The 12,850-nt window shown below is 33.8% G+C and overlaps 1 protein-coding gene across 4 annotated transcripts in view; it reads right to left on the bottom strand.

The window, feature by feature from the left end:
* Positions 1 to 7,464: 7,464 nt before the first annotated feature.
* LOC118191572 (cyclin-dependent kinase 14-like) overlaps positions 7,465 to 12,850 on the bottom strand; it is a 221,362-nt gene continuing 215,976 nt past the window's right edge. For all 4 annotated transcript variants that reach the window (XM_085817778.1, XM_085817777.1, XM_085817775.1 and 1 more), the window contains exon 18: positions 7,465 to 12,614. The gene's annotated coding sequence lies outside the window, so the exon portion shown is untranslated. The remainder of the gene's footprint in view (positions 12,615 to 12,850) is intronic.

Genomic DNA, 12,850 nt, shown 5'->3' with positions numbered 1-12,850 from the left:
TATGCTGATAATAAAATCTGAAATAAAGTAATAATCTGAATAATAAAATCTGAAAGCTTTCAGATTTTTTTTACTTATTATTTTATTTATTATTGCTGTAGATGTATTTATTGATTTCTGCATAACTGGATTTTCTCTTATTATCAATTATTTAACTGTAGAAATAGAAACAATAAGTACCTTCTTCTTATATACATTTGGAATCTTCTATCCATGTAGAAATAATGACTGACAGTTTTCCCATTCTTTACACCTAGAAATATTAATGTCGTGCATTTCACAACATTTTTGAATTATGGAATAAAAGAATTTCTCTTTGGAAAGCGCAAAAATATATCCTTTAATTCATCTTGTATACCTGCAATATTTTGAAAGAAGAAAAATTTTAAAGTAGCAGATGGTATTTCTCATTTCAAATAATAAGCTGTTGCCAGTAATTTTTATTCCAAAACATTTACTTTTTAAAAATTCTTTATGAAAATCATTCTAGAAATGTGTAAATGCCTTTTGTAGATGATTTCTGTCGATTCTAAATTCATTCTCTAAAATGACACATTTTACAAACTGAGACTGTAAACTTTTTATTGAGGCAACCACCAAAATATCTGATTCTGCTAGTATTAAAACATTTTATATATCGAACAGCTTGATTCTTCACATTGATATAACCTATATAATAAGGTGTGGCCAAACTTCATTTAAGTATAAGTTACAGATAGAATTCAGAAGTTTAAACTGTATTTTATAAAAGCCAATGCTACACATATATATTTTATTAACATTAAGAAACATTTCTAGCAAACTAAAAAAGTATTTTTCATTTTAAAATTTAGTATCTCTGAATGTTTTTTAGATAGGAAACTAAGTAGTTATCTCTCTAAAGTAGTGATCTTACAGTAATATTAAATATTATACATGGAAATGAAAAGTAAGGCAGTAATTTGAAATGACATAACCATTCATTTTTCATTACTCAACTAATACTCGCATATTTTTTTTGGGGGGGGAAGATAATAAAATAAAAAAAGTGTAACTGGTCAGTGCTTACTGTAGAAATTTACAAGAAATATTTCCATATGATGTCAGCTTACTGTAGCTCTTGTATAAAAAATAATTGTTTAGATTTTCATGTACAACTGATGTGAGAATCAAAAACACGGATTTTACTTAATCTTAAATGATTTAACGAATTTTAAAAGATAATGATTATCTTTATGTGGATTATAATTATCTGGATGAAAAGATAATGATTTTCTATGCAAACTACAACTACACATATTCCAGTGAAATTTCAAGGTATGCCATCCATAAGACAAATTCACAATATATAAGGGCGAGTCAAATGAAAGTGAGCCAACCCCTCCTCAGCAAGAATGGTTCGGTCCATCATCTGCGGCGCATGCACGTAGCACAGAGACAGCCTTCATTTATGAAAGTGGCGCGAAAGTGTGAGGTTAAAGTTCTTTAAAGCGCTCTTACACTGGGTTGAAAACGGTAGCGTGACATAATGGACGCTCCAAAAGAGGAACAGCGTGGTGTGGTCAGGTTGTTGACAGCTGAAGGTGTTTCCCAACATGAAATTACTTGCCTTATGACTGCTGTGTACGGTGAACATTGCATCGCATTGGCCACTGTGAAGCGTTGGAGTAAACGGTTCAGAGAAGGATGTGAAAGTTGCAAAGACATCCAATACCGGGCCAAAGCCACCTTGCAATCACCCCCGACACAATTGCACAGGTTGATGAGCTGATTAGACAAGAACGGAGGATAAGCATCGATGAACTGGCAGAGCGTGTGAACATCAGTCACGGTTCGGTTCACACCATAATTCATGATCATCTCGGTTATCGGCTTTTGTGTGCTCAATGGATGCCCAAGATTTTGAACGACCGCCAGAAGACGGAGAGGTTCGGCGCTGCTTTGACTCATCTCATCCGGTATCAAAATGAGGGTGACGACTACTTGTCTGCAATTGTGACCGGAGACGAATCATGGTGCCACCACTACGAACCTGAAACACGCCGGCAAAGCTTACAGTGGAAACATTTGAATTCACCACCCCCGAAGAAAGCAAAGGCTGTCATTTCCTCGGGAAAGGTGCTATTGACTTTTTTTTCGATCGTCAGGGGCCATTACTGATTGAATTTGCTAAACGTGGAGAGACTATCAATAGTTCGCGATATTGTGCAACGCTGGATCGGCTGCGCGTCGCAATCAAGAACAAATGACCTGGAAGATTGACGAATGGTGTGATGTTGCTACACGACAATGCTCGTCCCCACGTCGCTGATGTGGTTAAGACACAACTGGCAAAGTTCAAGTGGGACACGCTGCAACATCCTCCATACAGCCCAGATTTGTCGCCATGTGACTTTCACATTTTCGGGAAACTGAAAAAACATCTCAAGGGTACCAGATTCGTGTCGGACGCCGCCGTGAAGGAGTCGATTACAGACTTTTTGAATCGACAGCCCAAGGAGTTTTATGAGACGGGGATCACGCGGCTCATTTGTCAATGGGATAAATGTCTCAATGTTCATGGAGACTACCTTTAAATAAAGTACTCTGTTTGTCATATATTCGCATTGGCTCACTTTCATTTGACTCACCCTTATATTTATCTTTTCTACTGTTCTCAAAGCCAGCGACTTATTCTAAGTAATAATAATAATTATTATTTCCCCTGCTTCACCTTTCAATGGGCACTACAGGTCAGTCATACCATCCTGATCGTTGCACCAGCAACCTTTTTTTGGTTGTTTATCTTTTTAACTTTATTATTAATTTAAACAAGTTAACATTTTTGTATCCTCATTTGTTGGGTGCTCCAATTTACATTATTTTTGAGGTTAGTAGAAAATTTTAACAAAATGAAGTTAGTATGAAATATATGCATATTTACAAAATTAGAAGAGATGTGCAGCCTTTACACTTCGAGTATTTAAAAGCCTGGTTGGTTGCTACGATTGCGTGGCATCTTGTTGAAGTAGTGTGGATTTTAGAATTTTGCAGATTTCAGGTTATTAAAAGATAAATAAATAATGTGAGTAAAAAGTATATAAAAGCAGTATTTTTTTACTCTTAAAATGTAATTTATATAAAAATTAAATCATTTTCAAACATTTGAATGTAGTGTTTGCTTTAAAACTAAGAAGTCCTAGTCCAATTTTCTTCAAGTTGTATAGACATTAATTACATTCTTATAAATCATAAAGTTTCAATGTTCTAAATTTGTTTTTATGCCAATATTTGCAGGAAAATCTTGAGTTTATTTAGAATTTAAACTCTGATGCAGTGAAAAGTACTATTTTTAGTTCTAGTCGATAAAAGTTAAAAATTCCTGTATTTTTCTGATATTAGGCCACAATATTAGAAATATGAATGTTGAAGTAGAAAGTAATCTGAATTATTTGAATAAAATCTTTCACTGAGGCTAATTCTTTTCTTTAACCTCTTGAGATACATACAAATGAGAGAGGGAAGAAAACATACAAAACAGGATATTTGTCTTTTGAGAGGGGGGAATACATACAAAACAGGATCAAGGCATGGCTGCAGCAGTTAAAGAACCTAATAATATACTGGACAGCATTCACTAAAGAAAGTTTGTGCAGTCTCAGAAACATCAATGTCTACAGTGACATATGAATGAAGTCTCCCAGCCGTCATTGTATGTCGAGGAGTTAAAGAATTTAATGGCAGACCTTTCATTATTTGGTAGTTGTCAAGTCATAAAATCGGTTTGGGCTCTTTTGTCAAATCTTGCAGGAATGACATGTCTGAACAACGGCGAATTAAGATAATACTTTGTTAAGGGAAGCACTGGTCTGTATCAAAACATGTTTTGTTGAATAAGAAATTTTGATGCAGTTTGTACATTAAGGTTGCTATGGTTGTCCTACTTATGCACAGTTTTCTTGTCCTCACTGTTAACAGAACAGTAGCAAAATTCTAATTAACAGCAGTCTTTCTATATTGATATAATACCAGATTGATCTTTAGCTATAATTTCTGGTAAAATGTTTGGCAACAGTTATAAAAGCTATTAATAGAATATCAGCTTGCTTCAAACTTGGCCAAAGAGTCTGTCGCCAAAAAATCCCCAAAGCCATCTGCACTTCTCTGTCAACATCCAAGAGGTTGCATTAACTTAATCATAGCACTATATAATGATTAATCACAGTTACATACAAGAAATTAGTATTCCGTTGTGATATAACTTTATTTCTAGCTTTGATGCGACTGAAATCACAGGCTCACCAGTGGCCGAGCGGTAAAGTCGCTGAACACTGGTAGTTCGGTCCGAGGTTCGAATCCCGCGACCGGACTGGCTGCATGGGCGTTTTCGTGGTTTTCCCCATGTGTAATGTGTATACGAGCCAGTATCCCTTAGAAAGTCCTCCCCTTAGGCAGATAGCCCTCGAAGCTTTGCCATAATCACACACACACGCTACTGAAATCTTTCACATTTATTTCAAAGTTGAGAATTTAATGCACTTAATTTTCTGTTTTAAATTTTTTTAAGTTATTAATTTTAGACTAAAGTAATTTAATAACCTTTGTTTAAGATGAGTGGCAAAGAAAAGTATATTAAAATTGAAAACACTATTAAAAGTTGCCGAAAATGTCGTTGACAGTTTCTTGCAAAGGAAGTTATAGGAAAATATGAATACAGTACAGTGTCGATGTAAATAATTTAAAAAGGAAAAGTAATAGCAGTTAAGTAAAATTAAAAATTTTAACAGAAATATGAAAAAAAATTGTGAGTTGGTTTAAATGTGCTTGTACATGAAAATTGTAAATTAGTGGCAGAATTTTTCGAGAAACAGTTTTAGTTATCTTGGAACATTTAAAGTGGAGAAATTCAGTGGAAGCACAATTTAGAAAAATGTTTCCCTAAACAGTATTCTTAAAATGATTGATCATGATTAATAATAATTTCAGCAAACCACAGAAATGTTTAATTTTGAGAAGTATGCCCCATGCCATCCAGTGATATCCAGTCACTTAAATTTCAATATCAGCATTGCATAATAACTATAGTAACACTTACTGATTTAGAAGGTAATGTAGATGAACTGATTAACAGTTGAATTACAAGGAAAACCAAATGGTGGCGAATAAAACTTACATATCTATGGGAAAAAGTCAAATTGTGAGCAGGGGCATTTTTAAAAAAGATTCTCATACTCTTTTTGGGAGCATAAAATGTAGATCGTACGGGGTATGAGATAGTGAATTCTTGCTATGTCTCGAAAATGACATGCATAACCCTCTCTACCATAACTAACTCTTATACAGTCAAAAGTCGTTAATCCGGACTCGTCGGGACTTCGGCGATTCCGGATTATCGATTTTTCCAGATTATAGATCATCAGTTTAAATCTCGTAAGATGGCATGCACAAATTCTAAAACTAAAAATATGAAACCGTATTTTAGGAACTAAAGAACAATTATGATCTAAAGGGTATCAAAATTTACAAAAAAAGAAGCTTAATATTTGTTTGTTTACTTTATTAAACATTTCTTTCAATGTAAGTTGTTTCGTTTTATGTGATAATACTTTCTCTTTAATTCTATAAACAGACATAATTTCTTGTTCAGTTAAAAAGCTCCGCTGTTTAAGTCCCGTAATTGCTGTGCCGAGAATACCGACTAACTTGTCAATCGAAATTTTTTCGTTTTCACTAACCTCTCTGTCACCTTCTTCATGTCTTTATCCATTTTTGGCAGCAATTCCACTTTTTGTTTGACGGACATCGAGACATACTTTCGTTTTGTAGATCCTTTGGGAGCTCCAGAATCGGAAATTGACATAATCGAAAGTTCAAGTTTACTTTTATAAAATTGCTCTTACAGTCTGCAAAAAATAATAAGCTGCATCCAATTCGAAGATTAAGGAATAACGCAATCATCAACATTAACTGAAATAGATAATTGTATAATTTTAGCTTATACCGTCCGTTATACGTTAAACACGCACGCGAAAACGTATTCTGCACTTGCGCACACGCATGTGCGCGTGCGCGTAAAGGTTTTACGCGCAGAAAGTTTTTAGCTTTGAGGTCCAGATTATGGGTGTCCGAATTAACGACTTTTGACTGTACTACAAACTCTTAAATTGTGCTGCTTAAATACTATTTCTGAATTCATTGAGATTTGCATATGCCACATTTAAATTTGCATTCTGGCAGAAAATTGAAATTGGAAGGAAAAGTTTTTTTAAAGTAAAAAATAATTGATTAGTACAAAATAAGGTCTCTGTAACAGTTATATTAAATTAGTTAAATTCTTTCTATTGAAGGATATTTATTACATCGCTTAATTCTATGAAAACAGTCAAACATGATCACATTAAGCAGTGCTTATTGTGTTGAAAGATTACATTTCAATAAACTAAAAATATGCTCAAATGATTTTATTTAAAAAAGTAACTTTTCTCAGATTTATGTCCAGAACATCTAAAATAAATAAATAATAATATGCATTAAAATAATAAATTATTCTCAAGACTTGGTCAAATCAGCAATAAATGTAAAGGAGTCAGAAAATTTAGATTACAGTATTTCTGTCAATATCTCAAACGTCTTGTGTTTACATGTGACTTATTTTTGTTTTTTACATTTTTCCATCGTGATTTTCATGAATCACGAACAGGAGTTTGCTGTGAAATTATTTACATAACAGCCATTTCCATAATTCTGTGAATGCAAAAATGTCTCCATTTTGAGGTAATGTGGTTAGATTTTTTCATTTGCTTTAATGACACAATTTTGAATCATTCTCGGCTTTTGTTCTTGTTTATATTTCGGGTCTTTTAAATTTTCTGCGTTTTTATCACCAAAATCCTTTTTGAAACCAGATTCCTTTATTTTCTTGGGAGGGGGTTAAAGAATTTTAGTTTATTTATTGGAGAGTTTCTCTTTTCTCAAAAGCATTTGATGCTTATTTAGAAAGAAGAAATAATTTGAAATACCGGAACGGACATTGTAATTTTATTCTTTTTAATACCAAAGAGCTATAAAATTTCTATCTAAAGATGCCCACGAGCGGCCTAGCGATAAGATTGCTGAACACTGGTAGTTTGGTCCAAGGTTTGAACCCCATGAAAGGGCTAGCTGCGTGGGCGATTTCTTGCTTTTCTCCACGTGAAACGTGTATACGAACCAGTTTGCCTTAGGATGTCCTCCACAAAGGCATCCCTCCTCTTAGGCCGATAGCCTTTGAGTCTTTAAACCAAACCATCTATCTAACGATATTAACAAATGTAATTTTGAAAAACTGGTTATACATTTCTGGTATCTTCAATATATGATATTATTATGTTGTTACCATGTGCAAAGTCATTAGGATAAAATTAAGTAAAAAATATTAAAAGCAAATTCATGCTACATGAATTTTTGAAACATCAGTGGGGAAGAGTGGACATTTGTTACAGTAATAAAAGATATACCAAGAGCAAAGATTGTGTATAAAGTTTTATTCTATGCAATGTGCCTTTACAAATGTATGAAAAACAAATTCCATCGCTGAAAAGCCACATTCTCTGTAATTGCACTCAATATGAACGGCCTTCTTTACAGTTCCAGCCATGAAATAATGAAATCACATTTTCACAAGAAAAAATAACACTCATTTCACCGAGATCATTCATTACATGTTGAATCAGTTTTCATGTTCTTCAGAGTAACTGAAGTAAAAAATATGCAATGCATTTCTTTGCACTGAAAATTTTGCAAAGATTTTTTTATGAATACATTTTACAGTGTGGTCTCAATTAAAATAGTTTAATAATAAAACCAATTTTTATAAGTGTGATTGCAAAAGGAAAGTTAGCCTGGCCGAAGATACGTCAGTAGTTGCAATGATAATTATTGATTTCCTGTATATTTTATTATCTGATCGATAAATATTTTAATACCTACAAGTTGTTTGCAAATGATAGAGGCACTCTTAATATCACAACTCTCTTTGATATTGTGACTCGATAACTGTCCAATCAATAATCCAATGGACTTGAGTCTGGTAATCACGGCTGTCATTTCGTTATTTTACATATCATTTCCTTACACACTTTCCACATGTCATTTAACTTTCATTTTAGTTATCTACATGCATTGAGCATTTTAGTACAATATGTAATAACTTGCATATTATCTTCTGTAATATTTTTTCCATTAACATACATGTATTACATATTTGTGTAATATAAATGCAATTACATTTCTGCTTTCTCAACACTTGTAAATTTGTATAACGGATTTTTGCATCACTTTACCTTTTCGTGAAGTCCAAGAAAGGAGAGAAAAAATAACCTTTACAAAATGATAACATGGTAATGTTCTTAGTGAAGATTGTTTATTTTTGATTATTGCTGTTTGGGTATTTAAAATTCTGTGTTTCAAATTGTTTATTGTCGCTTATCATTAATGCTCTTATTTTAAATTAAAGGAATAAATGAAAATGTAATTTTTAGATTTTAGAGTATTATGCCACTATGACTAGACTCCTGAACTGGATGTGTATGAAATGATAGCAATTCGACTTAAATAAGCAGATATGCAATTTATTTAATGAGGTAGGAAATATGGTATTTGCAGGTGGGTTATGAAGCAAAAAAACCGAGCTCAACTATTTGAGGAGTCATAAAACAAAGTGAACGCAAAGCACGATGCGAAGGAAATGGATCTAAACATTCATTTTCTCATGAGCATAAAATCAAGAAAAGAAAAGTGCAGGAAACAAGTTGAGACAACCATCCACAAATTAACAAAGAAATTTCCTTTTTCATATGCGGCAGAACCTCAAACAATGAGTGGTAACTCATACAGCATGGAGAAGAAATTCATAACGATTTCAAAAGAGTAAGAAAATTTCAAAGTACACAGAAATAAAGTTTGTTAAAAAAGATGGAAAATTCATCACTTTCGTCTGTCAAAAATATTTTGCACCTTTATTGTAGCTGAAACAATGTATTTCAAAACCAAGGACAACCCAGAAATTTCTATCAGTGGGGAATTGAACATTGCGGTATCTGTATCACCAGGAAAATTTAAACTCTGCATATGATCTGTTTTGTCCTATATTGGTATCTTTAACTTCTTACAGATAATGTGACGGCAGGAAATCTTTGCAAGAAAATGTTGTCAAATCATAACATCGCCGCTTTTATCCCTTAATAAGATAATCTATGAGATGAAACAAAATTCATTCTGATTGAAACTGGTGGGTTCTACAACCCTTTGATGTAATATAATACTCGCGAAGCCAGAAACCAAGAGTCTCTTAGCAGATGAGATGTGGAAATACTACAGGAAAATTGACCTGAAAATCCTTTTCTTGCAGTTTTTTATTTCTTTATCTTCAGAAAGGAAAATTTACGAAAGGTAAGAATAATAAAACGATATGTTAAGTTCAGTTGCATGCCAGTAAAGAAACTGTAAATCAATTTTTGAATGAATTCAGTGAAAAAAAATTTTGCCTCATTTAGATTCGTTAGATGCGTAAATATGGCTTATGCTGTGACAAGTAATCGTTTTAATTTTGAAATGTAATTAATTTTTGAAATATTGTCGTGCTATGAAATACGAGGGCCATCCAGGAAGTAGATTACGTTTCCGTCTGTGTCCGCTAGGGGCGGGGCTAGCGCGGCCATCTTGGGGTCAGAGCGTTGCGCAGCTCAGTCTGCATCTAGCCGTGCTAGTGAGAGGTTCGTGCTGTGCTCCGTTCAGATACTGTGACGGTTTGAAATGTCTGCGTTAATTGAAAATCCCGCGAGGTGCGCTCAGTAATAAGGTTTCTGACTGCAAAAAACTGTAAACCGATAGAAATCTATCGGCAGCTTCGTGAAGTGTATGGGGACAACATTATCACTGAAGGTGGAGTGCGTCAGTGGGTCATAAGATTTCAAAATGGCCGAACCAATGTTCACGACGAAGATCGAAGTGAGAGACCCAGCATAGTGACCGCCGAACTTCTCGAAAAAGTCGATGCTAAAGTCCGTGAAAATCGAAATTTCACAATAACGGAACTTTCTTTGAGTTTTCCACAAATTTCGCGAAGTTTGTTGCACGAAATCATCAGCGAAAAGCTTGGTTACCACAAGTTTTGTGCAAGATGGATTCCAAAAATCTTGACAGAGGACCACAAAAATCAGCGAATGGCTGCAGCGTTGAACTTTCTGGACGCTTACCATAAGGATGGTGACTCTTTACTCGATCGCATCGTTACTGGTGACGAAACATGGGTGAAACATGTGAACTGTGAAACGAAATTGCAATCAATGCAGTGGGGGCACACAAGTTCTCCCCAAAAACCCAAGAAATGCATGCAAACAATGTTGGCAAGGAAGATGATGGCGACTGTTTTTTGGGACAGAAAAGATGTAATTTTGGTGGACTTCCCTGAAAGAGGCACTACAATAAACTCTCAAAGGTATTGCCAAACTCTCCAAAAACTCAGAAGAGCAATTCAAAACAAGCGCAGAGGAATGTTGAGCTCTAAGATCTTGTTGATTCACGACAACGCCCGGCCCTACACGGCAAATGTCACTCGTAAAGTTCTTGAATCTTTTAAGTGGGAGTTGTTTCCTCATCCGCCGTACAGTCCCGACCTGGCACCGAGCGACTTCCACCTATTCCCAGCAATGAAGAAGTGGCTGGCTATGCAGCGTTTTGATGACGACGCACAGCTGCAAGAAGAGGTAACGAAGTGGTTGAAGGCGCAGGCGGCCGAATTTTTCGACGAAGGAATTTCCAAGCTCGTACATCGCTACGATAAATGCCTTAATTTGTATGGTGACTATGTAGAAAAGTAGTATTTGAGTGTGGCTTTCATCTGTATATAATAAAATTTGTTTCCTATACTTTGTTTATTTTTTTATTCCAAAACGTAATCTACTTTCTGGATAGCCCTCGTACTTTTAATAATCAGTAATTGTTTTAATAATTTGAGAATAATTGATTCAGAATATTTTAAAAATGGACGACGTGTTAATAGTCAAATTAGCAAATATGAGAAAGATAATTATTTTTTTGTCAGTCACTACCACAGCGATACTGTTTTTAAAATAAGTGATGTTTATTGAGACGAGTAAAAATTAACACATTCTGCGTTAATAATATGCCTCGAATGTTACTCGTCGACAAACGTATATAGCCTGCTACGTTCATTGGGATAGCAAAGCATATGTGATGATCCCCTTCATATCTGATTAATCGATTAAATGTTTTAAAGCGAGGTGTGATTTTCTGTGTTGTTTCTCAGGTTAGTTATGTTGGAAAATTTAATTATCCTGATCCTCTTGTTTTCATTAAGAAGAATATGTGCGATGTGGAAGTAAAGAAAAATAGCCAATTCTGTCTTTCAAATTGCTGCTTTACTCTTTACACGAACAAAAAATTTTTTTTAATTTTTGTAATTTGTCATCTTTAGATTTTGATTTACTCATATTAAATAAGTTAGCAGTAATAATCGGGAAAAACAAAAAGAAAATGCTTAGTTTTCTATGTGAAAAAAATATTCGGTGCATTGCAGAAAAGTTCCGAATTTGTACATTGTAAGGACATAAGTTTTTTTTTAACATAAAGAAAAAAGGAAAATATTTGCTTATTTATTGCTGTGTGTACTCAGATTTATTAAAAAATATAAAATTGCTATTAATTCATTAAAGTATATTTTTAAATCAAGAAAGTGAATCTTGTTAATATGTAATCTGACCATTAATGCAAAGTAGTGTATACAATAGAACATAAATATTTCAATTTTTATCTGTTAAGATTTCAAAAAAATTAACTTTAACTAACTTTTTTGAAGTTCTTTCAAAAACTGTTTCTACGCCGGAAAATCAAGAGGTGTGGGAATAGTCATCTATTAACCCTTTAACTGTCAAGTTATTTTGATGATTTGGGTACACAAATTGTCAAATTTTTTTATTGGAAAAACCAAATGTAGCCGAAATAAACATCTCCCGATATATATTCGGGTATGACAATACGATGCACTCAAAAAAAAAAAAAAAAAATTACCCCAAGAAATACTCGGGCGTGACATTTTCGAACACCGGGCATGACAGTTAAAAGGTTAAATTGAATTTAAATAGCTTTGTAGATATGATTCATTTGTTTTGTATGCTCAAGTAATGCATTGCATTTTTTTTGCGTTCATAATGTTTTCTTGCATCTAACGTCCATGTATCCATATAAAACTAAAGTATGTTTGTTACTGATAAAAATGTAACTTCGCATCCTGCGGTGACTCAGTGATTCGCTTTAAAGCCTCCCTTTTTTGTGAGACACTGAAATTGGTTCAACATAGAACCCACACGTGATTTTGTTCGTTTAATAGAATTAATGAAATAAATAAACTGTAAAATGAATCGTACTCTGATGAAAAAATAAAGTATTTGCTTGCATTCTATCTTCGAGTTCACACGATCCAGTTTTTCCGAGTCCTCGACCCAGAATAATGTAAAATGTTTGGAATGTAGAAAAGGAAAAATTTCCTTGATATGCCGAGCACATTATCCACTCTTCATGGAAGATTAAGTTCTATAGTAATACCTCTTCTTTGGTGGTTGTAGCGCTCTTGCTCCCTTAAACAACTGCGAAGGAATCTGTAACAGAACGAGAATTTTCATAAGATGCATTACTCTTTCAATAGAAATTATTCAGATCCCATATGCTGAATGCGCATCTGCTATTTTATGCACTTAGTGTTCATTTAAGAAAGGCAATAATGATAATTAGTCATACTTTATATTAACCATTTAATTTTGTAGTTGCTTTGTGTATTATATAGGTATCACAGAATGTTCACATGCTTTTTGAATAATTTTAATGCAAATTTAAT

This window comes from Stegodyphus dumicola, chromosome 5 (assembly GCF_044657685.1).
Source record: "Stegodyphus dumicola isolate Sdum_Otavi_A_Nest chromosome 5, ASM4465768v1".
Taxonomy (NCBI): domain Eukaryota; kingdom Metazoa; phylum Arthropoda; class Arachnida; order Araneae; family Eresidae; genus Stegodyphus; species Stegodyphus dumicola.
Note: the sequence above shows the minus strand (reverse complement) of the source record. Positions and strands in the feature narration are given on the sequence as shown.